General features: G+C 49.0%; 1 protein-coding gene and 1 long non-coding RNA gene across 4 annotated transcripts in view; one reads left to right on the forward strand and one right to left on the reverse strand.

The window, feature by feature from the left end:
• Nucleotides 1-15,157: 15,157 nt before the first annotated feature.
• Nucleotides 15,158-17,931, reverse strand: LOC120099941 (uncharacterized). Its single transcript, XR_005499486.2, has 3 exons — nucleotides 17,794-17,931; nucleotides 17,088-17,309; nucleotides 15,158-15,583 (listed from the first exon to the last, which is right to left on the reverse strand). It is a non-coding gene; the product is annotated as an uncharacterized LOC120099941 (long non-coding RNA).
• The window catches only part of Ska2l1 (spindle and kinetochore associated complex subunit 2 like 1), a 73,444-nt gene continuing 65,322 nt past the window's right edge, over nucleotides 15,873-23,994 (forward strand). Inside the window, exons 1-3 of one of the 3 annotated variants that reach the window (XR_010063167.1) lie at nucleotides 15,873-16,288; nucleotides 17,521-17,647; nucleotides 19,722-23,988. The gene's annotated coding sequence lies outside the window, so the exon portion shown is untranslated. Of the gene's footprint in view, nucleotides 16,289-17,520; nucleotides 17,648-19,721; nucleotides 23,989-23,994 lie in introns of those variants that run through there. The other 2 variants (XR_001836024.3, XM_039101235.2) reach the window with 2 other exon arrangements.

Consider the following 23,994-nt stretch of genomic DNA (forward strand, 5'->3'; position numbering starts at 1 on the left):
GACTTTGTTTTGTTTTTTTTTTGTTTTGTTTTGTTTTGTTTTTTGTTTTTTTGAGATGGGGTCTTTTGGCCCCACACAGTCAAATGAACAATGGCTTTACCCCTACTTTATCTTTTCAGGGACTCTAAGAAACACAACTTCAGGTCAAATTAGTCACTGGTTCCCAGCAACTTGGGGTGGTTTCCAGAAACCCTGTCTTCCATTGTTGAAGTTGGGGAAGTCCGAGTGCTTCAGTGAGATGGCTTGTTTGAGACCCCATGTAGGACCTTGGCAAAAACACTGGGTGTGAACAACAACTGTGGGTGTGAGGGGAGGTAAAGACAGTTTAGTCCATGCTCTGTGATGTAGCCAGAGGTGCCGGCTTGCTTCCTGCAGCTACAGCATTTGAAGAAATGAAGCTGGCTGGCATGGAAACTGGAGAGGAGGGCCGCCCCAGTTATGCTCCCACATCTGCAGTTACTGTGAGTGAAGCTTCGCGGTGTATCATCAGGCCCCGTGTTCACTGCCTTTGGTCGATCTGGTTGGAGGACTGATGGGGGTCCGTGTGCCTGAAGGCAGGTGGCTTGAAAGGCCTAAAATGTTACTGCCCTGAACTTGACAGAGCAGTTTTATGACCTCCACTTAGGGGCCCAATTGCTGCCTTGTGAAGTCTCTGGGTCCAACTGACCCACTGGGACAGATTGGCACTGGGTCTCTTGTTAGCAGTACAGTGAGGGCAGTGGACTCCTCTCCAACTCGCTGTGCTCAGGACAATGTCAGAACGCTCGTCCCACCTGGCACTTCGCAGTCTCAGATTCTCATGAGCGAGTCTCAAGGAAATGTCTGTGAGTGGCCCAGGCTGACTGTTGTGTCATTTGTGACAACTCTCAGGTAAATGGCCTCAGATGATGCATATCTGTTTACTCCAGACGTGCTGCTGCAAGACCCTCCTTCATTTCTGTCTTTGGTCATTCTCCCACCATTTTTAAACCAAGATAGTTAAGGCCAGAAGATAAAATTAGTTGTGTTTGAAACTAGTGGTGTGCATCCTATTACATAAGACAATAAAGAGCAGAGGCATGTGTGACCTGATTGTGGAGAGGTCCTAGGCTGAGGAGTCTCCATGCTTGGTGCCTGGAGCCCCATGCAGTCCCGCAGAGCCAAGCAGCAAGAACTAACAAGTCTGAGGTAAAACCGACGGGTCAGGGTCAAGGAAGAAACTGGCAGTGTACTGCACAGGCACCTGTGCAGGGGGCAGAAGCAGACTGGTGAAGACGTGGGGAAAGGGCTCACACCGTTTTCTCAAGAAGCCACGGGCTAATGTTTGAGTGCCACTCATTAACCTTAGTGTATGATTACTGACCTTTCACTCATCTCTGATTTACCTGAGTGGAAGGCATCTGGCTTCCAGACTTAGAAACAACCCTGATGATTATTGATGTCTGATTCACCAGGGTCCTTCTGACAGCCCTAATGGTGTCTGGACTGCACTGTACACAAATGCTAAGTCAAGGGACTTCCTAACTCCTTGCTTGTTTCTAGAATCAGCCTGTAACTTTAGCGAACTAGGTTGTGACTACTTCATAACCAACATGCCTAGTGCCTGCTGGCTGCTAGGAACTTGGTGAGTCACCACTTCAGGACTAGACTCCAGAACACATTTGAATGTCATAACTGGAGTGAGCATCTAGTTTTTCAAAAACTGTCTGAGTCCGAAAAATCCAAGTTCACATGGCTGAGGCAGAGGTAAAGTTCTGTGGTTTCGTGTCAGTTACCCTCTAAGTATCCGTTATCCGTGCTATGTCTCACATTTTCTACTACTGCACCAAAACACCATGACCAAGCAAGCTGGGGAGGAGAGGGTGTATTTGGCTTACACTTCCACATGACAGACCATCACTGACGGATGTCAGGACAGGAATTCAAGCGGGGCAGGAACCTGGAGGCAGGAGCTGATGCAGAGGCCGTGGAGGATGCTGCTTACTGGCTTGGCCCTGAGGTGTGCTCAGCTTTGCTTTCTTAGAGAATCCAGGACCATCAGCCCAGGGGTGGCACCATTCACAGTGGATGTGGCCCTCTCCCATCACTAATGAAGAAAATGCCTTACAGCCACATTTATGGAGGTATTTTCTCAGTTAAGGCTCCTTCCTTTCAGATAACTGTGTGTCAGGTTGCCATAGGACTAGCCAGCACATACTACCTAGTGTATGTTATTAGAAGAAGTATTTCTAACTACCCCTCAACACACAGGAAGAGGAACTTAACTGTTCAACAGAATTTGAGTCCTGTTGATTTCTCCTCCCCAGTGCCCTTTTAGGGATGTCCTTTGATCCAAAATGTAACTAACTGGCAGTCCTCTGACCTGGCCTGGGGCAATGCTATCTGTATCCTGTGTGCTCTCTTTTTTGAGGACTCTCAGATCCCAATAAAAGGATGAATTCCGGGGTTGGGGATTTAGCTCAGTGGTAGAGCGCTTGCCTAGCAAGCACAAGGCCCTGGGTTCGGTCCCCAGCTCCGAATAGAAAAGAAAAAAAAAAAAAGGATGAATTCCATTACATGCTTGGCGTGATTGTGTTTATGGGGAACTGGGCAGAATGGTACAGGATTTGAATCAGGATTAGGACACTCCACTGAGAGGTGAGAGGCCGCTGATAGGACTGTGCACTTTGGCCCCGGGAGGGCTCACCTGAGCTTACTGCTGAAAGTGGGACATCTGAGAGAAGCCAGCAGCAGTGCAGCCTTACACAAGGTAACGGGGCCTTCCCATTTGACTGGGCTTTGGTAAGGGTTCTTTGACTTGGCAGAACACATAAATATATAATCATATTTCAGAAGTTTCTCTTTCCTCCTGGCTGGCAATCATCCCTTTCTCATTATATTTCATTTCCTTTACCAAATGGGCATAGTGTTTTATTGAAGTCAATTCTTAGAAAATAAGCGACTGGTCTGCTTAGTTTAACAGCATGCTGTTGACGAATGCAGGACTGGATACGCACTTTGACAGAAGGAAATAATCTGTCATTCTGTGCTTGCTTCCCTGAAATCCACAGAGAAGTATTGTTGTATTAGTTCTTGTCTCAGTGCTGAGACAAAAACCTGATAAACAGGGAGAGCTTGTTTAGGCTTACCGTTTCGGGGTGCAAAGCATGAGGTAGGAGGTCACACTGCATCTATAGGATGTCTAGTGTAGACAGGAAATAGGATACCACTCTAAAACTTCGAGGACTTCCCCCAGTGACCCACTTCCTCCAATGAGATGCCACTTAAAAGTTTCACAACCTTCCTGCAGCCTGAAGCCACAGCTAGGGACCGGGTCTTCCAGCATGCAAGCCAGTGAAGATCGCTTCATATTCAAACCAAAACATCAATTCAATTTGGTTTTTCCCATCAGTCTCGCCAGTCCTGGGTCTACCCACAAAGTCCCACAGAACATTCTCAGTACCTCTTATTTGAGATAGCCCTGCAGACTTCAGAGTGCATGTACCCTGGCCTGTCTGTCCTGCTTGCCCTGCAGACTTCAGAGTGCATGTACCCTGGCCTGTCTGTCCTGCTTGCCCTGAAGACTTCAGAGTGCATGTACCCTGCCCTCCCTGTCCTGCTTGCCCTGAAGACTTCAGAGTGCATGTACCCTGCCCTCCCTGTCCTGCTTGCCCAGTCCCCTCAGCAGATTTGAATCCATCCCTGCTGGGAACATGCCCAGATCCAAGGTCCCCCAAAGCAGCTAGAGAGGAGCTCCAGGGGCCTGGCAGGAGATCGGTGCAGGCAAAGAGGCAGGAGCACAGCTGAGTGCGTCCTGCCTGCCCTATACCTCAGCCTCTGAGGCGAAGCCTGTCCTTGTTATCTGACTCACACAGCACTGTAGAGTGAAGAGATATAGGTCACACAGTGTCCTGAATCCTCATGTCGAATTTCTTGGGACACCGGACTTTCAATCCTAAAATTCAGATATTCCCTAGCAAACAGGAGTGGTTAATCACCCTACTGGTAAGGGACAAAGGAATGCAAGACCTGATACACTCAACACCCAGCCCCCATCACCTCCACTCTCCAGCTCTCTAAAGCAAGAAGACTTTAGGGGGTCTGAATCAGTGCCAGTTGAGGAAGAGGTAAGATGGGGCAGTCTGAAGCTGGCCGAGCCAGGATTGGAGGACTGCTGATCAGGCATATACTGCTGGTGGGAAAGGAAGGCTTGCAAAGCATTTCTCAAACCTTTGTGTGGCAGTTTGGACATTCCAAGACCTATTTGCAACGCGCAGCAAGTGAGACCACTGTGGTTTGGGTGTTCTCCTGTGTGCAGAAACCACTGCATGCCCACGCTCTGCCTTCACCCTTATTTTCCTTTTAGATGAGTACCAGATGTTTAAAGGGAGCTGAAACAGTACCTGCCGGCTTAAAAACCACAATATTGTTCCTCGGGGTCGACTCTGTCCCTTGGTCAAGGACTTTGGAACCTTAGTTCTTTCTCTGCTACTGCAGAGTCCCTCTGTTTTCAATTACAAAGTCAGTGAAGGATGGCGAAGGGGCAGCCTGGGCCGTTTTCCCCTTGGGTGGGGCCGTAGTGGCTGCCAGTCATTCAAATCCTGATCTCTATTCTTAGGCCCAGGGTCAACTTCCGCTTGAGAATCCTGGTAGGCGTATGCTGTGGAGATGACTTTAGCCTCACAAGCAAGAGTTTAATCAGCAAACATGGGGAGAAGATGGGGCCAGTGATCTCTGTGGACCGTACTGCATTGGATGGTGTCCTTACAAGGAGAGAAAACATTGAAGCTAGTGAGACAAGGTCTTGCTGTAACAGAGAGCAAGACCCATGGTGTACTGTCAGGAGCCAAGCAGCACCAAGAATATCTTAATAATCTAGGAAGAAACCAGGAAGGCACCTCTGCAGGGAGCCCAACTGTTCACTCCAGCTTCAGACTTCTGCCTGTGGGATGGCGAGGCTCGGTAGGTTCTGTGCATTGAAGCCACCAAGTTTATAGTCCTTTGTGATCAGGCTCTTGAGAGCTAGGCTACCTCTGTTGACCCACAGTGAACCGGTTAGGTGGGAGGCCTCAGAACCTTCACATGTTCTCACCCCTCTCAGAAGATAGGCAGTTCAAACACTTCTGTCTTCTGGCTGAAGGTAGAAGGAGGCCTCTGCTTGGCCTCGCTGTGGTCAGTGGGATTTTTCCAGTATAGACCTACTTTTTCGTTGGGGAAAGGGTGCCAGGATAGAGCCCAGAGCCTTCTGTATATCAGGTATGGGCTCTACCACTGAATCAATGTCCTAACTACACTATTTTTAAAAAGTGTATGTGTGTAAATATGTGTGTGTGCATATGTGTGTTTGCATATGTGTGCGGGGGCCATAAGAGGGTGTTGGAATGCCTGAAACTTGAATCACTCAAATCAGGTGCTTTGAGTCACCTGTGCCATGAATTGAACTCTGGTCCTCTGCAAGAGAAATGCATGCTCTAACTGCCAAGTCGTCTTTCCAGCCTGCCTGTGGCTTTTCTGAGGCAGTTATGCTTCATATCCCCTGGCTGGCTCCCAACTCATGACAATTCAGCTGCCTCAACATCCTAAGGGCTCAGATTGCAGGCATAAGCCTTCAGGCCCATCCAGGAGGAAACATTAGTGACAATTAGTGACAATGAGATAGGTGGCTCTGAGGGCTCAAATTCAGTGCTCGGCATCCCAGCGAGGAATGAGGAATGAGCTGTCACCAGAGGCCACAGGGAAGGGGCCCCGCTGAGAGCACCTGTGGTGAGTGCCCTGTTTATGTCCTCATTACAAACCTGGCATCCTGTGTCTGGCTTTACCCCATGGTGAACCTCTGGTGATGGCATCCACTCATACCATAGCTTGGAGAGTCTTAGGCACTGCTAAGACCCCCTGTAGACACACCCATCCTCCTTATTCCTCTGAGCGTCTCTTTGGCAATCTTCACTGGGAAAGCAGAAAGAACTGAAGAAGCCAGAGTGGCCATCTTTGTTTATCTTTGTTGTTTGCTTCTGGGGTGCTGGGTGTTGAACTTGGGGCTTCTTACATGGGAGACAAGCCCGTTACTACTGACCTAGAACTAAGAGGTTTGTTTTTCTTTCCTGTTATTGGTTTTGTTTGGTTTGGTTTGGTTTGGTTGGCTACCTCCAGACATGGCCCTGGCTGACTTGGCCTGGAACTCTCTATGTTCGCCAAGCTCCAACATAGCACTGCTTTAAAAAGATTGCTTCCTGGTAGACCTCTTGACAAGCTAGGTTTCCCCCACCCCTCTCCTCCTTCTATTCCCATTACCATTTGCAACAGCACTACTGCTCTGCCAGCATTTCTCCTCCTGCCTTCTGCTGACCAGAGAATCACGGAAACCAACTGTCCAGACTTCTACTCCAGGGCCCAGTTTGTCAAAACCTCTGGAGCTGTAACAGTGGCTGGGTAAAATCTGGTCTCTGGTTTTAAGCTTTTCAGACTTCTGGATCCAAGAATGCCTTTTCCCAACATGAATATCTCCATCTGTGTTCCTTGGGGTCACAACAGTGATCTGGTGAGGTATTAAATACTTTAAGCATTGTCATGGTCAAATAAATTTAGGAGATGCCCAAACTCAGCATGTTTCTTCGTGGCAGACCTTCTCAGTGCCTTCATAATGCAAAGCAAGTTGCTTCGCACAGAGAAAGCATAGGACGAGATATTCTAAGATTCTTGGTCTGTTGAACAGGCTTATTGTTATTGTTGTTGTTTGGGGAGTGGGGGAGCTTGTCCCACCTCCTCTACATTCTGCCTGCTTCTGTCTGTAATATTCTGAACTTCCTCAGTAAAGATGTCTCTTTCTTCCTTTTCTCCTAAGTTTTAGGAAAATCATCTGCCCTTTGTGCCTTATATTCAGTGGAACCATGCAGCGTCCTCAGCCAGCATCAGTCCTAGCAGCAAGCTCTGTGGTCTGGTTTAGTCTGGTTTGGTTTGGTTGGTTTTTGAGCCATAATCTCATGAATACCAGAGTAGTTTCAAACTTACCACACAGAAAGTTGTGGACCACCACGTGTGTGCTGGGAATCAAACCCAGGACCTCGGGAGGAACAGCAAGTGCTCTTAACTACTGAGCCATCACTCCAGCCCCACACGTTCATGTTTGAGTGGCTTCTATATAAGCCAGGACTAGGCCACTCTCTTCTCTCGATGCTGTCATATGCCCTGCCCCCATGATGGGGTCAGCCAGAAACACCGTGCTTTTGAGTAAACAGTAGTCATGTGTTACTCTGTCTGTCTGGTACACCTTTCCCTCCGTGAGTTTGGAAACTGGCATCTATGCCCCGCCCCCCAACCCCTCACATCCCCAACCCCTCCCAGCTTTTAGACCAGGAGCCCACTGCTGGCTTAACACCATAGTAATGGACCAGTGGATGGGCTCCAAGTCTGCAGTATCAACACTTTCTCCCCAGGCACCTGATCTTGACTCCAGGAGTCAGAGTGCGGGGCACGCCCATACCAGGGTTAGCTGGAGCCTGAGGCTGGTCCAGAGATGAGACTCCTGGGCCTAGGCACAACTGACTTCCACGCTCACTGCTCCTGCTCTGCGTAATTAGCATGAGGAGAATATTTCCTCTTCCCTGTGGTTATGTTGTTAATGTTTCCCCTTCCTTTTCCTCATGGACGTTCCAAGTCTTCTTCTTACCACCTAGCCAGGTCCCTTCGGGTCCCTCTTCAGCTGTGGCAGTCGGCCATTTATAAGCAACATGTGTGGTTTGGTTGGAATCGGTGACTTACTCTTTGCTTTCTGTTCCACCCTCCTTTGTCCTCCTTTTGCATTTGCATTCTTTTGACTATCCGATTCCTGCCATTGTTTATAGCATCCTCTTCTACCTCTGTACCTATAATCTGTATGGGTACACCACTTGCCCTTGACCTACACTCTAACATAGATTAGCGCTTTGGCCATTTTCCAGAGAGCAAGACAGCCCATCCTACTCCCATTCCTCCCTCTCTTGGTTAATGCTCCTCTATTTCCGTGTATGTCCCTTCCCATTCCCCACCAGGACATCTGCTGTGCTGTCAATATCCATTTAAACTCGGCCATGTCAGTCAGTGCCTGAGTCCATTTCTGGCTTTGAGATCTTAGAGACTTGCAGCATTTCCAGTTTGCTTCACCCATGTAGACATGAAATTTCTATGTTGAAGATATGAATTCTCAGTTTCCTACTTCTGCTGCCATGCCTGCTATGACCCCATGCTATGGCAGAGACTATTACCCCCTTGGAACCATAAACCCAAAGAAACGGCTTCTTACACAGCTCTGCTCAGTCAGACCCACACTATTATTTCCAAAGCAGCTTTTTTTTTTTTTTTTTTAGCTCTGCTAGCTCTCCGCTGCCTTCTGAAGGGTCTACGTCAGTGCCCAGCTTCTCAGTCACCACTTTAAAACCCAATTAAAAAACCCTTTGAGCGCACCTCCTGCTGCAGGAGTCAAGATAACAGAGGCCCTGAGCTCACCTGCTGGCCCACAGCTGTGCCGTGCTCCTTGAACCTGCCGAAGGAGCATCCTCCTCTTAGTTGAGCAAAGATGACAGAGGTTTTCATACCAGTGGGCTCTGGTGAACAGAGCAGCAAGCATGGACTGGACAGAGGACTGGGAGACGGACAATGATGGTGAGGTCAACAGGTGAATTTTTTTCTAGATTTATCTAATGGTTACAGTAACTGTGAAAACAAAAACATACAGTAACAATATATTTTTAGTTGGGTGGCTGGAGTGACTTGGCTGGTTCCTGGGACAGGAGTGCATCGTCAGCTCTCATGTCTGCTGGTTTTGAATCTATTGGTGCTGACCACAGATGGGAAAGACTGGAAAACAGTAGCATGCTGCTGCTTGGCATGTCCTGGTTAGTCAGGCCCATGACCGTCAAGCTGCACTGAATATAATATTCTTGTTTGGGGAGCTGTTTTCTGGGACACAGGCTGTGGGTGTTTACACAGCACTCACAGTGAATTTGGTATTATGAGGACCGTAGAGGTGATTTAAACGTGTACAGGCGTGGGATCCAGCTATGGCTCAGTGTAAAGGCTTTGTGGGACAAGCATGAGGGCCTGAGTTCAGGTCACTAGGATCTACACTGTTTTTTAAAGCAGACACAGCAGTGTGTACATGCAATCTCAGCCCTTGGGGAGGTGGAGGATCTTCAGCGTGCTGGCCAGCCAGTCCAACTGGATGGGTAGCTCCTAGTTCAGTGAGACTACTGTCCATAGAAACATGTGGTAAGAACTGGTTGAAGAAAATACTTAGCATCTACCGATGGCCTACACACACACACACACACACACACACACACACACACAGAGAGAGAGAGAGAGAGAGAGACAGAGAGACAGAGAGACAGAGAGACAGAGAGAGAGGGAGACAGAGAGACAGAGACAGACACACACACAGAGACAGACAGACAGACACACACAGAAAGACAGACAGACACAGAGACAGACAGAGAGAGAGGGAGACAGAGAGACAGAGACAGACACACACAGAGACAGACACACACAGAGACAGACAGACACACACAGAGAGACAGACAGACACAGAGACAGACAGACACAGAGAGAGAGAGAGAGAGAGAGAGAGAGAGAGAGAGAGAGAGAGAGAGAGAGAGAGATTGATTGGTGAAGGGCAGGAGTTGTATGCAAACACTACTGTGTCCTGACTGTGATGTCCATGACTTTTGTGTCTTGGAATCAGTCATAATGAAGCCTGGGGTTTATATCACAGAGCAGTGGATTCAATCTCTGCTGTTCCAGTCGGCCCCAACTCTTCCTTTTATGGACAGCTATAATCCTAAGGCTCCAGAGCTAATTAGAAAACCAAGGGCTTGCAGAGGAGAGCAGCCCGACTGCTGAGGACATGGCAGAGGTGTAGCACCCCTTCCCTCCCTGTGTGACAGCTCATTCCTGGGCCCAGGGCTCTGGGCTCTAGAAGGAAGGTCGGCAACAGCCACTCTGCTCCAGTGGACAGCACAACAAAAATGGGAGACCCTGAGTGTCAGATCTTTTGATCTTTCAAAGGGGGGCTGAAAGTTCAAAGAACAATGTGCTATATCAGATTTTTAAATACTGGCTTGACTAAAAAGAGTCCAGTGCAAGCCAAACAAAATACATCTCTAAGCCAAGATCAGCTTTGCATGGACAATTTGTGCCTTCTGTGATCATAAAAGTCAGAAAGCATAGACATCAGGCTTCGTCTTGCATCCCTGCGCTGTACACTCTGAGAAGTAAAGTCTGCTAACACACAGCACGCTGCTGGTGCTGTACATGCTGAGCACACATGGGCCTCCGCTCCTAGGCACCCGAACTGTACTGGGTTTTATTTTCTCAGCTAAAGTCATGGGAGCTATGGCTTAGACTTCTGGGGGTTTTTATAGTTGCCCCAATTATTTTCATGTGCAGCCATGATGAAGTTTTTCTTTGTTTCCTAGTTACTCCCCTTTCTTCCCATCAGCATGGTGGTGACCAAGAGCTGCTGTGGTCCCCATGGCTGCCTCAGTAGTCAAAGGCTACAGTGGCTTAGAGGAGACCATCTTCCTTGCAAGACGTTTGCAGATGTCTGGCTTACACTAAACTCCCCCACCATGGACAAGAGATAGGATGTGCTATCTGGCATCAAAAGTCCTCCTCCTGTCCCTTCCTGAGTAGATTAGACACTTCTCAACTTGAACTATAGCTGTAGAATGAAAAGCAGAATTCTAGGAGCAGTTTGTCTTTTTTATTTTCATTTTGTTTTTGTTGGAGGGTACCTGACCAATGAAGGAAGGGAAGGAAAGGAATGGGAAGGAAGGAAGCAAGGAAGGAAGGGAGGGAGGGAGGGAGGGAGGAAGCTTTGTTTTGGAGGGCATTATGAGGGTACCATCTATCATGGCGGGAGAGCTTGGGGGCAGCCTGTCACATTGCAGCTATGGCCAAGAAGCAGAAGTGAACACTCATCTTTTCCTTCAGGTCAGAACCACCACCCATGGGATGGTGCTGCTCACAGGTGGCGGTGGGGTCTTTCCATCCTAACAAGCCCTGTCTATAAGCCTCCTCACGGGCATGTTCAGAAATCCTTCTCCTAGTGATTCCCGATCATGTGAAGCTGCCGGTCAATGCTAGCCATCACACAACTAACTAGTAAGGCCTGTTTCCTGGTTGTTCTTGGTGTTCACATTTCGGTGAGTGCTTAAAAGTCAGTTCTGCTCCTCTAGAAAGCCCCAGCCACAGCTGATTCAGTAGCTCTGGTCCTGGAGTCTTTAACCTTAGGGCAAGCCCCCTCTCTATACCCTCTCCTCTTCCTGTGTTACCAGAGCTTGTGAATGGCACTATAACCCTCAATGATGAGACCTGGGGCAAGGTTTACTATAGAACATGGAACTAGCACATGACTCTGAGTGCTCTCTACCATAGTATGTAGAAAGGAGTCTTTAAAGCCCAGTGTGGTGGCTCATACCTATAACTCCTGCATTAGGAAGGCGAAGGCTGGGGAATTATTATGGGTTTGAAGCCATCAAAGGCTATAGAATGAGTTCTAGGCCAACCTGGGTGGAATCCTGTCTCATAAAAAAAGGGAGCAGGGGGAGTTACGGATCCTTGCTGTTGACATCAATCCCTTACACAGCTTGTCCAATAGGCCACAAGAGCCACAGCCCAATCCTGTTGCTCCCTTTTAGGCCCTGACTGACTCTGGCCCACGCAGCGTTCAAACTCACACTATCTCCTTGCTCCTCTTGAGTTAAATTCTTCCCACATAGAAACACTTGTCTTTCCCCCTTTTCCCAAGTGTCCCAAGGTGTTGCCATCCCAGTCTCTGGGACTTCACAAGTATATAGAAAGCCTCTGATGGATAATCTTCATGTCACTTTGGCTGGACTGAGACACTTGGGGATTCGTACAATATATTTCTGAATGTGTCTATTGGTGTTTCTAGAGGTAAGTAAAGGTGGAAGGTGAGCCCTGCAGGTATGTAGTAGGTAGCACCATCCTATGGGCAGGGGATCACTAGTAAGAGGGAAAGAGGGAAACTGCTTGAATGGTATGGCCACTCTGCTTCCTGAGCACTGGGAGGTGAGCAGCCCATGCCACAAAGTGACTCTGCCTTACCTCCTTCCTTAAGCGATGGATCTAACAAAGCTTGGACTGAAATCCCAGAACCCGTGAGCCAGAATAAACAATTCCGTAAGCTGTCGATGTCAGGAAGTTTTTCATGGTGACCAGAAAAGCAAAAACAAAAACAAAAAAAACACAAAAACAAATTTAAGAATATCACTACTATCTTCTCAAGATGGCCATATTATTATTAGAAAAAATCCCACCCAGGGATCTTCTAGACCACTGAGTACACTGAGATAGCCCAAAGAGGCAAGAATAAAATGGACACTAGTGTTCAGTCTCTGCCATTTCTCTTCTTCCCTGCTTGTTGCCTGTGCCCTGGACTACTCACTGCCCAACCCTACCTGCCCTTGGGGGTTGGAGGTGAGGTGGCACAGAGTCAAGGACACAACTCCGGGATCAAGTGAGAAATGCCTCAGCAAGCTCTCTGAGCACCGCTGCAGGCTCCTTTAACACCCTCACCCATGCCCGGATCGGTCCCAAGAAAGCATCTCTTCTAAACACCAGTTCCTGATTGGGCGGCATTGTCCGCACCCGCAGTCCTCGGTCTCTGAAGCAGTCCTCAGTCAGGTCCTCTTGCAGGAGATGCTTTTGCAGCTGTGAGGCCCCCAGCATTTACACAGAGGCAGCTCCACTGCTCCTGTTCCTGCTGTTCTTGCTGTGGTACTCGGACTGAGTACCACAGGCTCACAGATACTAGCACTATCCAGAGGTGTGGCCTCGTTGGAGTAGGCGTGGCTTTGTTGGAGTAGGCGTGGCTTTGTTTGGAGTAAACGTGGCTTCCTTGGAGCAAGTGTGTCACTGAAGGTAAGCGTTAAGGTTTCTGATGCTCAAGAGAAGCCTAATATGTTTCAGCCTCTTCCTGCTGCCTGTGGATCAAGACATAGAACTCTCAGCTACTGCAGAACCATGTCTGCCTGGATGCCGCTGTGTTTCCAGCCATGATGATAATGGACTGAACCTCTGAACCCATGAGCCAGCCCCAGTTAAGTGCTGTAGTCATGGTGTCTCTTCATAGCACTAGAAACCCGACCGGAGACTTGTTCATCCTTCTTTACTGTCTTGTCAGTTGCTCTACCAATCACCTGCCCAATGTAAGCACCAGGAGCCCCCTTCCACTTCCAGAGCAAACAGCAAAGTATCTCTCAATTGCCCTTCTTCTGCCTCAAACCTCCAAGGCTGTCTGTTCTCTTTGCCTGGAGCTCAGCCACCAGGTGCTCTGTTACCAACAGCAGCAGCAGCAGCAGCAGCAGCAGCAGCAGCAGCAGCAGCAGCAGCAGCAGCAGCAGCAGCAGCAACAACAACAACGGTGGCTACTACTATTACTTCCTCCTCCTCCTCCTCCTCCTCCTTTTCCTCCTCTTCCTCCTCTTCCTTTTTCCTATAGGGAACTTGATCTTGGTGTTTGTACAGAAACCACTTTACTGACTGAGCTGTCTCTTAAGACATATAGTCTATCAGTAAGATCATCCTATAATGACGTAATTTAACTCTAGTCATAAAAGACTGTTTCCACGTCCCCAGTCACCGTCTAGGGCCTTCTCTGGACTGCAGCTCATCTGGAAAGGGTAAACACTGGGGAGTCCTCACACTGTCTAAACCCCACTCTCTCCATGCCCTCCTACATGTCGGAACATCCAGAAAAACCTCACGTATTTCAGCCACCACTTGTTTGATTAAGCCAATTCATTTTAAGTGAGATTCCATTTTCCTCCGGATTGGAGGCCCAGTAAGGTGCATAGCTATCAAGTCCCTGAGTGCAATGTCGCTGTTGGTACAGGAGTATCTGCCTTGCTAATGAAGAGGCCAGTGTAGGGCTGGTTCTGTGTGACCTGGAGGAAGCCCCTGTCCATTCTGGGCTTCAGGCTCTTCATCTGTCAGGGCTGCTGTCTGAGACGCATGGAGCTTGTGTCCTTGTGTCTCAGCCAGCCATGGGCAGCAGAGGGCAGCAGAGATCAGTACATGGAGTTGGATCACTTTGCAGAAAGAGAACTCCGGTCCACTAGTAACTCTCCGGTCCACTAGTAACACTAGTAACTAGTGCTGGTGGTTCAGCACTCCAGAACCATTAGCCAAAGGAGCAAGATATCTCCTGATCGTCAATCACCACTTATCCTTTTGTGAGGAGAGAAGCTTTCCACGGAGTCTTATTTCTTTGAGTTTTAAATCACATGCTGGAAGCAGGCTCAGGACAGGTCACAAATTCCATATGCTGCCCCTTTCTAAGTTTACTGTCTCTTATAGGAGTGAAGTGGGCCAGTGCCTTGGGGGCAAGGCCTCCTTCTGTGGGAACTTAAGGGCCTGGAAGGACTGCAGGGTGTGTGAAGCGCAACAGTGAGCTCTCATGCAGGTCTCAGCGGATAAAGAACCGTTTATAGATCTGATCAATAGGTGATTATCAGCAGCACCTTGACAAGCCATCTGGTCTTCATGGCTGTGGAGTCCAGGATCATGAAGCCTCTCCTGGAGTTAGAGTGCCTACATCCCTGAGTTCCGAATCATACAGACGCCCACAGACAAGCAAGGCCTAAGGAGATGGCACAGTTTGTACCACTCTTGGCAGCTCTGCCAGCTCCCCCAGTCCTCAGATCTAGTGACTGGACTGATGGCTGTGACCCCTGCAGGAACTTAAAGGCCCCAAGGACTCTGTTTAGCTCAGGCGTGCTGTCATCCAGCTGGGGCTCACACCGTGGCCGACCTGGAACCCAGGAGCTGGGGACTGCAGCTGATTCCTGCAGGCTGAGAGCACAGGGTGTTCAGGGACTGTCAGGCCCTGGGCCTTGACACGTATCTAGAAAGGGTGCAGGTTGGGCAGGGTTGCTCACCAGCCACTCAGTTGCTCTGATTTTGGCCTCTCTCCAGTCAGACAGCAGCAGTCTGGGGCCCAGTAGCCTGCTTGGAGATGGGGCATGAGAGGGAGCTCATTATAAAGGGGGGAGGGGGTGATGGGAGGATAGGAAATCTGCTCAAGTGGCATTTTCTGGGCACATTGCCACCTTTTACAATCAGTAGAGGCAGGGATCTACAATTTACCAACCCTCACTCCCATGTGTAACTTCCACTGTTGGGCTATGTGTGAGAAACACAATTCAGAAATAATCTTTTATTCTTGCAATGGACAGATATTTACAAAGCACTTCCTCCCTTGGCACCGTTCCACTCCTGCCCCTGACACTGTGGCTCTGAGGCAGCTTCCCAGAATTCCTCCTCAGGCTTCAACCCCACTTTCACTTCCTCCTTTGGAGTCATCTTTCCCAAAATGGCTGCCGCCTCCAGGTTCCTTCTTCCACAGTCTTTTCTTGGATCCCACAGGCACGCGTGAGCGTCACTGTGCTTTGAGTTGACTCCTCTCCACGGTGTCTCCCCCTCCCAGATAGAGACTATGGCCTGTGGTGCTAAGATCACCTGTTTCTCCTCAGGGCTGCTAGCATGCAACATGCTCGAGAAATGCTTGCGGAATAACAAGAGGCCACTCTCACACTCTCTTCCCATTCGCAGGCAGTGGGGCAGGCACCTGCTGAAGAAAGAGAGGATTTGAGAGGAAGGGGTGGTGGGGGGAGCGCTTCGAAGCTCACAGACTGACGTGGTGGGCTGCCCACCCCCATCTATGAGAAGGGAAGCCCCTAGGAAAGGCAGGGGTAGCCCACCCAGAGCAGCATCTCTGATGAGAAAGGGCCAGTGTGGAGGCCAGCATTCTTCCTGGAACAGCATCTGTCTGGACAGGTAGAAGGGAGGCCCTGGTGGGTTCCTGGAGCCTCTGCAGACTATGCTTGTATGCACTTGCTCTGCTGGCACGCCATGAATTGTTTTGGGGCTGTCTTGTTAGGAGATTAAGTTTTCTTTTAAAAAGTCAGAAAAAAAGAGTCTCTAGCGGGGGCCTGAGCGGAGCTGACCTCTGAGGAGGAGATGGCGGCAGAGTCTGACTGGCACTGAGTTTGTCTAATTAATCTTCTTGTCAACAGAGTTGTTCTCTCCTGGTGCCAGCCCTGACATCATCTTGCAAGCTTGTCACACCGGTTCCTATCCAGCTACAAAGGCCTCTCCTTGCTCCCTGCTCACACCAGCCAGCCCAGCATAGCCTGCTGTATTGCATATACCGGAGAGGCACCATGGCTAGGCTGGATCTCCAGGGAGAGACGAGAGGGACCTTCCCCAGCCTCTGACTTAGAGCGGCCCTGTAGATCACGGCTGACAGGACAGCTGGTCAGGGAGCATGGAGGTAAGGGGCACTTCGTACTGGAAAGAGTCTGGTCACCACATGAAGCTAGGCACTGGCCTTTAGGGGCAGAACTCAGTGATAAAAGGCACATTGCTCTGGACTTCACTGGGTTGCCCCCAAAATAGCCCTGGAAAATTTTGGGTGGTAGAACCGTGGCATATGCTAGGGATGTCAAGCTGACCTAAGCATCCCTGGTTGGGGACACTGGTCACAGTATGAGTTTAGAACCCTTAACGCAAGACTCAGACTTACAGAAAGAATATGTGGCTCTTATGCTGAATGGGGCCCCTAGGTGAGCGGGTTGTGCCTCTGTAGGGACTTCCCAAAGACAAGTTCAGTCACACAAGCCCTCAATGCTGGGGTCATTGTCTGTGTGTAACGTGATGGTCTCAAGCAGGAAGCACGACCCCACCTTGCATGCCTCTCTACTCATTAGGAAGGTAGAGATTGTGGCGAGGCTTTCTCCTCCTCCTTTCTTCTCGCTCTCCCTTCTCTCCCCTCTCCCCATCCTGTGCCGTTCTGAGAATTGATTCCAGAGCCCTTAGCATTAGGCAAGCCGTGTATCACTGAGATACATCCCAAGGTCCCTTTGTACGTTCATTTTTGTGACAGAGTCACTAGGTTGTCTGATCCTGTAATCCTCCTGCCTCGGCCTCCCACGTGGACTGGGATTCCAAGCCGGTGCCACCATTCCACCTGGCTTCTTAACCAAGAAAATCTGCAGAGACAGAAGAGCAGGGGCGGGGGGCGGGGGTCTGTGAACTGAACATGGAAACATGACATCATTGTTTTCGCTCACCTCTAACTGCAGTTTAGCAACTGATTCAATTACAAATCCAGGCAGAGTGCCCTGGAGTATTAGCATCGCCTGAGATGTTTTCTTTCCTCCAGCAGAAATCACAGCTACTTTCATGGCATATTACAGTTGAAGCACTTATCTCAAAATATCATCTGGACTCATCACTATTTTGAGCCGACTGTAGTTAGCAGGCCCAGTCTTCGGATCTCGTTAACTCACAGTCTAAAAAAGAACATATATGATTATTTCACAATTTTAAAACATTTGAAAACTGTGCTGAGTGCCGTGTGGGTGTGCTTTTCATTCCTCCTGCCTTTAAAATGTGTTTTGCAAACACTCTGAGTAACTCGGGGCTTCTCCAGATTGGCGAGGGGAATCATCTAACGGCAAGCTTCTCTCTTGTTCTCTTTCCTGTCTTCTGATGGGTGCACAGCGGGTGTTTAGAAGTTTGCTGACTGAAGAAATGAATGGAAGCTAGTGTCTGAGCCTGTCTTTGTTCTGAGTCAGGAAGCCATGTGTCTTTGAAGAAGCGGCAGATTCTGGACACCCTTACAACTCAGGTACCATCCAGCCCCAGAGCCCAGGCCTAATCAAAGCAATATCTGATTGGCCCATTCCCTTAACTGACGCAGCAACCCATGCCTCTAACTCCCTGAGCATCGGACTGGGGGTGTTCTCAAGGAGATGCCTCCATTCCCAGGCTCACCTGGTTGGTCCTCTGGGAAGATTAGAGGGCGCGGCCCAACTGCGCTGCCCGTTCTTGCCACGAGATGGCGCTCTGCGCCAGGCTGAAGATCCTCCCAGTACTCAGCCAAGCTGAATCTCTTGGAACGTGACTTCAGACTTCAGCTTTCGGTGGGTTAGGGTTCAGTTTCCATCTCTGTGGCCACAGGGATCATGGCCTCGGGCCTCTCTGCAGCCCTACTGTGGTTAATCAGCAGCTGCAATTACCTCTTGGTTACTCGTCATCTCCAGACTAGAGGTTTGAGAGTGCTGTGTTCTTGATGCCCCGGGGTCAAACCACAGGATTCCTGACTTTGGCACGTGAATTCGACATCCGCACACCTCTCATTTCCTCCTATTGGGGTTTAGTATAGGGGCCGCGAGCCAGGTCATGCCCACCAGATGAATTCGAATTCTAATTCAGTCCTGTCTTGCTGACATCTTTTTTTTTTTTTTTCCTTTCCCAAAAAGTGAGTAAAAACACCCTGGGCAGCCCATAGGTTTGAAGGAGTCAGTGCTTCTGAGGATCAAGAACACCTTAGCTGGCACGTGCTGCATGCTCGCCAAATGCTCCAGTCCAGTCATTGTCTGTGGTATTGATTTCCACAATGCCAGCCTCACTGACTGTCACCCAGAAAGGGCGATGTTCATCCCACCCACCCCCACTCCTTTGTTCACAGAATTGTTACGAAATGAACTCCTACGGTGTTGTGCCCAGCCTGACACTACGCAAAAGGCCAAAAGGCCAAATGAAGGTCGACCCTTGTACTCTCTATCCTGTAGAGGGACCGACCAGAGTGGGCAGTTTAGCACTGGGCCACCTCCCGCTGCTCTAATCCTGTCACTGTCCCAGGTCTTAGAGAATTATGGCAGTGAGAGGGTCCTGTGCTGGGCCACAGTCTTTGAGTTCTAGATAAAACCTGAGCACAGAGAGTCATCCTTAGAGGGCGGTGAACATTCACCCTTAGTTCCCTTAAAAATGACCACTCGACCCCTGGAAAGGCAAATCCTGGATTTAAGCTGTCAGGGGGCTGCTTGCTGATAGTACAGGGGTGGCCCCACCCCTTCCCTCCCCCAGCCCTTCTCCAGCCAGCATCTGTGGTCTGGACCCTGACGTGACTCTGGTGCACCTGGGCCTTACCTGGGCCCAGGGTCCCTGGTCACCAGGATGTGAAGGCCTCAGGCAGGCTTCTGTAAGCTGGCCACAGGCCAGGATGCTCACAATTGAGAGACTCCTGGTGAAAGTAGATTCTTTGTGGTTCTCAGTCCAGGCAGAGTCCCCTGGGGTCTGGGGACAACTGCAGGCTGAGGGAACCTGAGAGCTCCAGTGTTACTGTTTAAAGTGTTATCAGCTTGATGAACTGCTTACGAAGTGCTAAATGACTGTAGTGAAATCCAGCATCTGGGCCCCTGCTTTTATTTGTAGACTTCAAGCTGGGCTCTTAGTGTTTGAAAAATGCCAATTAATGCTGTAAATTAGAATTGCTAATGAGGGGCTGGAGAGATGGCTCAGTGGTTAAGAGCACCAACTGCTCTTCCTGAGGTCCTGAGTTCAAATCCCAGCAACCACATGGTGGCTCACAACCATCTGTAATGAGATCTGATGCCCTCTTCTGGTGTGTCTGAAGGCAGCTACAGTGTACTCATACAATAAAATAAAATCTTAAAAAAAAATAAATTTATTAGAATTGCTAATGAGGACCGGAGAGACTCTGTCGTCCTACCTGAGCTATTCCAAAATGCACGGGAGACACACCGACAAGCACATGCAACCTCAGAGACTTCAGAGATGATGGCTATTATTTGAATAAGAGAGGGGGATATTTGGGGGACACCGTTCTCTGTGGTAAGATTTGATAGATTCATTCATTCATTCATTCATTCATTCATTCATTCATTTCTTTCTGCTAGAAGAAAGAACCAAGAGTTGCCATCCACGCAGTGCTTGGAGAGCTCTTCTCAGAACTTTGTTGCTGCTCATTTATTCCAGGTCAGGAAATACACTGTGGGGGAGCAGTCACTGTGCTTCCATGAGGGGACTTTCTGAGCCACACTCGAAACGAAGCAAGCTGGGTTTGGGGAAGCTGGAAACATTTTAGAATTGCTCCCTTTCTCCCTGGGTTTGGGAGTCCTCTCACCCGTGTGAAGTCAGCCCTGCTCGTCAGCAGCCTTGTTTCTTCCCTCAGAAACTCAGCGGCCTTTCACCCAGCAACAGCATTCCAAAATCAAGCCTTTTTCAGTTTCCACGGAACTGGAGCAAATGTTTAAATCAGTGGAAGTTAAACTAATGAGAGGAAGGGAGAAAAGAAATCCCCAAAGCAAAACAGGCATTGCTTTTAATCTGCCTCATGCTTTGGGGACCCTTTTATCCCCATCTTGAAAGGACTGTTCACAGAGCAAGGAAGCTCGGCAAACGCAGAGGTACCTGGATATGGTGCCACGGAACAGCTCGGACAAACTCACTTGGAGGGGAAACAAAGGCAGGCTGGGAGGAGGTGGGGAGGTTCGGATGGAGCAGCCTGCACCTTGACTTGCAGCTAGAAGGATGCCCAGGAGAGAAGCTTCATTTTGCAGATGGCGTGCCAGGGGCCCACTCAAGATAGCTCCTGAGCAGGCAGTGAGTGGAACCCGTTCCTCGGCGGACTGACACGTCCTTAATGAGCAGCTAGTAGTCTCATTTAGGGGCGTTCCCCAGCCTGGGATCAGTGAAGATGTCTAAACGAGAACCAGCACTTTCAGGCCAGTACCCAAGGATTTGCTTTGTAAAAGGAGAGTGGCTGCACAGATGAATTATGGACCGTGGTGCCCTTGCGAGCCTGGGTCTCTTCTCTCACTGTGCTCCCGGTGCACTCTCCATTGCAAAGCACCAGGACAGGATGAGCAGGGGCAGACATCAAAGCAAGAGTTTCTGGAAGGTACTCTGTAGCTCCATTATTATCGTAAGACAAGCTGGCTGCCTCGGGTCAATGAGAATCGTGTACAGAGCAGGCCTGTAGTAGCCTGCAATGTTCCTTTTAAGAAATTTCTGGTAGCTTGATCCAGCCCAGAATATTTTGAGAGAGGATGTTTAAAGTATTCTATCATGGAGGGGGGGGGATCATAAAGTGTCGATGTCAAAAGAAACCACAAACAGATGGGCCAATAGACCCAAAGGTCTCCAGCACAGAGATAAGAAGTTACTATGTGGTAAGGATCCATGGAGAAAAGGAGATTAGGCAATAAGTGCTAGGAGGACCAGCCATGTGGGAGAAATTAGAGATAATCCCTGGCTTTCCCCATAGATCAGAATAAATTCCACATACATTTAACATCAGGTAAGCTTCTACTCCTGGGGCAAGGACTTTCCTGAGAAAAATGCTTAGAAATGGGTCTAAAAGTAAAAGACTTGGGGGTTTGTCTCTAGAAACACTGACACTTTAAGGCATTGGTCACAGCAGGAAGACATCTGTGACATCACCAAAGCTCCCACCCTGCCCCCGCAAGGTGTCTTGGTGGGTGAAGGCCTGTGCGGAGGAAGCCTGGAAACAGGATTTTGATCCAGGCCATAGATGTGTGGTTGGAAGGTGAGAAGGGACCCCAAAGAGTTGTCCTCTGGCCTCTGCACAGCATGGGATGTTCCCCTCCTCCCCACTCATGCACTGCTAATTTTTTAATTTAAAAACATTGTGAGTAATCTTATTTTATGTGAAAGGTTATTACCAAACAAAAAAGAAAAGAGCTGGCGCAGTAGAAATAGGGGAAAAACTTGAGTGATAGCAGAGATATAAACTTGGAAGGAATGTGTAAAAAAAAACCTTTTAAATCTATTAATTAAAGCTATAAATCAAAGCCAGGTGTAGTAACCCATGCTTGGACTCCCATCTGGGAGGACAAGCCAGAGAGCCAGGGCTGTGTGGGCTACACAGCAAGACCCTGTCGCAAGGCACACGCATATACTCACAAGAACTCATAATGAAAGCATAAATGAGCGTTCGATCTACCCATCAGTTCTCTGCAGAGTAATCCATTCTCATCCATGGCTGGTGGGAGTTCACACTGCCAGCGACTTCCTTCTTCTGAGACATCATACACATACATGCCGCTCTTTGATCAAAGCTCCCCTCCCCCATTCTCCTCTTCTATCCCTCTGTTTCTGGGTGACTCACTGAACTTAATTAGGGTTACCCATGTGAGCACAGGTGAGAGGCTATTTACCTGAGCGAGATCGATGGGCAAGTGGACACACTGCTGAGGAAGATGACTCCCCCTTAGCTCACCACAAAAACAACAACCGCCCCCCCCCAAAAAAAACCTGTTGACTCATCTCTTCAAAACTGCCCAACGAAATTCCAACGTTTCAAGTGGAGGACTTGACGTCTAAATGAAGATGCTCCTTTCTGTTAATGTGTGCTTTTGTATTGATCTCGTTCAAACTTCTTAAGCCTGTGCACCTGCTCTCTTGTGTCCTGTGGATGGAAATCATGGAGCATCAAGGATAAGTGGGGACCATGGGGACAGCCCCAGGGATCTTTATGACCTTTAAAGCATAGGTGGACCAACAGGCTCATTTCAGTTGGATCACTGGTCATCTTCTTCTTCTTCTTCTTTTTTTTTTTAATTAACTTGAGTATTTCTTATATACATTTCGAGTTTTATTCCCTTTCCCGGTTTCCGGGCAAACATCCCCTCCCCCTCCCCTTCTTTATGGGTGTTCCCCTCCCCATCCTCCCCCCATTGCCGCCCTCCCTCCGACAATCACGTTCACTGGGGGTTCAGTCTTAGCAGGACCCATGGCTTCCCCTTCCACTGGTGCTCTTACTAGGATATTCATTGCTACCTATGAGGTCAGAGTCCAGGGTCAGTCCATGTATAGTCTTCAGGTAGTAGCTTAGTCCCTGGAAGCTCTGGTTGCTTGGCATTGTTGTACATATGGGGTCTCGAGCCCCTTCAAGCTCTTCCAGTTCTTTCTCTGATTCCTTCAACGGGGGTCCTATTCTCAGTTCAGTGGTTTGCTGCTGGCATTCGCCTCTGTGTTTGCTGTATTCTGGCTGTGTCTCTCAGGAGCGATCTACATCCGGCTCCTGTCGGCCTGCACTTCTTTGCTTCATCCATCTTGTCTAATTGGGTGGCTGTATATGTATGGGCCACATGTGGGGCAGGCTCTGAATGGGTGTTCCTTCTGTGTCTGTTTACTGGTCATCTTCTTAATTCCCATGTGTCCCCTGACTGATTGCCTGTATCCATCGACTATCCTAGCCTATTTTGTTACCAGGACAGAGATGCACACGGAAGTTTGTATCATCTGTGTCTTCTTACCAATTGGATCATCAAAATTCAGTTCTCCTCACCCAAGACTGAGAGCTTTTCAGTAGGACCCACCACTGAAGACACATTGGCGTTGATGTGCGGTTGAGGTGATGGCTCTTGTTTACCGGTGTTTGATGTCCCTGGCCTCATGGAGGATGGGTGGGGCCATTTTGACTGGGTCTGACAATAAGTTGTAAGAGGAAGTGACGTCGTTAACTCCCAGGTTGAAGCATAGCCCCAGGTTGAGGTGGAATATCTCTTTCTCTTTCGTGTTAATCACGGAAGCCACACATTTCAGAGAATTCAGTTCTGAGATGTAGGAGTGGCCACTAGCCTCCATCTGTCAGCAAGTGACCATGTGGATGACATTGCATAAACCCTGTGCTGTCTTGCAGCCCTGACCAACTCACCATGGGCATAAAATAAGCCTTTTTTATGCGTAGGCTCTAAGGCTATTAGGGTCTATTAGGTACTGCAGTTCATCCAGCTTGGCCTCACTGGTTTTTTTTTTTTTTTTTTTTTTTTTTTTTTTTTTTTTGAGCTGAGGAATGAACCCAGGGCCTTGTGCTTGCTAGGCAAGCGCTCTACCACTGAGCTAAATCCCCAACCCCTGGCCTCACTGTTAAGGACTTCTGCATCAGCCATGGCCTGGAGCTGGCAGAGTTTTCACAGGGACAGGCTGGGTGTCCCATCCTTGCAGGACATCACTTGTGCGACCCAGTGGTGAGACACTGCCTCACTGGAGGAAGGCATTTCCTCCTTTCTTCTGCTTTGGGGAAAATAGATTCTCAGATCTAAATAGACCATTAATGGCCAGTGAATGATGTTCCCTTTGGACACACGAGGTACTTGATATCTGTAATCTTTGTTTGTTATATGCTCTATTGGTCTTTTTCAG

This window comes from Rattus norvegicus, chromosome 1, assembly GCF_036323735.1.
Source record: "Rattus norvegicus strain BN/NHsdMcwi chromosome 1, GRCr8, whole genome shotgun sequence".
Classification (NCBI taxonomy): domain Eukaryota; kingdom Metazoa; phylum Chordata; class Mammalia; order Rodentia; family Muridae; genus Rattus; species Rattus norvegicus.